The sequence below is a fragment of the Coturnix japonica genome, chromosome 32 (genome assembly GCF_054131305.1).
Source record: "Coturnix japonica strain WE chromosome 32, WE-NBRP24, whole genome shotgun sequence".
NCBI lineage: Eukaryota > Metazoa > Chordata > Aves > Galliformes > Phasianidae > Coturnix > Coturnix japonica.
Window position 1 is genome coordinate 5,351,244 of NC_140694.1, and position 2,259 is coordinate 5,353,502.

A 2,259-nucleotide genomic window follows, 5' to 3' on the forward strand; every position below is an offset into this window, starting at 1 on the left:
CTCGTGCAATGGTCAAATAGTTTATAGTCTTCAAAGCCTGTGCTCAAACAAAATTATTTGTGCTGTAAAGGTTCCATCCCTGTTGAATTCTGGTAATAATACAGAGAATGTTGAATTCACTTATGCACTCTGCAGTCCCAGCGCCATGAAAAACATGAACGAACTTTCCTTTTGAGGTGACAGCTTGCCTGTGGCTGTGTGGTTGTTCCCACACTTGGCTACATTATGCAATACTGTATGTGTAATGCTGGTTGCAGCAGTGCAATCAGGAAGTATGCCTTAGGATTGCCAGGGCTGTCACATCTGGAAGGAGATGTAAGCAGATGTGGCTTGTTCTCATCTAGATAACATGAAGAGTATTGAGGGGATAGTGCAAGAAAAAGAATCTTTCAAAAGCAGTCAAACAAGTGCTTTGCTGCATGACCTGAAAGGGTGATGGTACCAGATTGTCTTGGTGTGAGCACATGGTAAGATTTTTGTGTTAATAACTAAAGACCGTTAGATACGCTGCTGTTCTCTGAGCTGAATAAACATCAGCTGGCGGTACCTCATGTATGAGCAGAGGATGGGTGAGAAGGTGGTGTGTTTGGAAACTGGGGGTGGCTGGGATCTAGAAGATGCAGAGTGAGCTGACAAAAGGTAAAGGTTGAAAACAAAATGGGAAAAGAGTTTTGCCAGTTCCTCAGCCGGTGACCCTCCTGAGAACTGAGAGTGGGGAAAAATTAATCAGATGAAATTCCAGCTCCCTCCCTTGAAGACTGACAAAGATTTTAGAGGCACATGTTCATGTTGGACTACACCTCTTTTCCCCTATGAATAAAAAACCTTGCTGCCTCAAAAAACAGGGCACCTTACCCTTCTTTGATCCAGTCTTGCTCAGATCTGGAGGAGCTGGAGAGAGCTGCAGCATAAGTATTCACATATAGTAGTACTTTTAAGCACAACCTGTAGGTGACAGCAGGGCAGCAGCACCTCCAGTGCTGTGGGCTGCTCATGGGTGTGTTGCTCAATTCTATGCAGCTGGGAGCTGCTTGCAAAATGCTGAATGTGCTGTGACCAGCACAGTGCAGAGCTTTTACTCTATCTCACTTTCTGCCTTCCCTCGGAATAATGCACCTACTCTATCACAATTGCATTTGTGTAAAAATGAATATTTGAAACCCTGTTCTTTTGGTTACTCAGCTGATCTCCATTCCCTTGTTAGCAGTCCTGTGTTTTTTTATGGCTTGCACCATCATTAGTCATCTGCCTGTGCTATAAGATTCTCCTTTATCTCTCGTTTGCCTACGCCATATTCAAGCATTTCCAGGAAAAGCTCAGGGTATTGAAATATCCTTGAGTGGTCTAAGTATTCTTTCAGAATATAGGAGGAAGGAATGTGCTTTAAGCACCCGCATCTAAGTAGCTTCTGCTACACTCATAAATTAGATCTAATCCAACACCTGTGAATAACAGCTCCCCTCTGCTTTATAGTTTAGCTGTTCTTTTGGAAACCTTAATTGTGAGTATTGTGTGAGAAGCAGTTGATGCAATTACATTTGCTGGAAAGAATAACGACTGTCACTTCCTTTGGAACAAGAGGAAGTACACCATTTTGTGCTTTTTCTGTCTAATACAACAGCACATGTGAGATAACTAGTGACTAGATCTAAGGGAAGACATGTAATATGTTCTCTCCACAAGTAATTCAGCTTCAGCAGATCCACTGCAGTTACATTTTCTAAGGTACCTCAAACGAGATCAAGGCTTGGCTTTTCAAAAGATGCGTTTGCATGTGGGAGGGAACCTCTGAATGTTGTGCAATGAGCTGCAGCCTCTCTTCAGCCCCTAAATTAATGAAGATCCGTGTAAGTATGTCCAGCACACAATCAAAGTGCTGCCAAAACAGTCCCATTTAATGCAATTATCAGCTACTTTGCACTGTCCGTGCTTTCCCTTTGTTGGCACCTACAACACAATGCTGTCACAAGGGGAGCACGCAGGCACACAGCCCTTGGCAGCCCTTCTACATGATGCTGGGCAGAGGTGAAAATACAAAGAGGCTCAGTGAGGCAGGCACAGAGTGCCAGTGTCAGGTGCTCAGGTGGGGCTATGGGCATTCTGGGGACCTTCCCTGCCCAGAAAGTGTCTTTTTTGGCTCAGTGAGAGTGTTTTGAAGGCCCTCCAGGAAAGCATGATTTGGGAGTGGAAGATTGGTATGTCATGCTGGTCACACATCCATCCTAGTGCAGAACAGAGAGCATTCATTCACACTCCTAC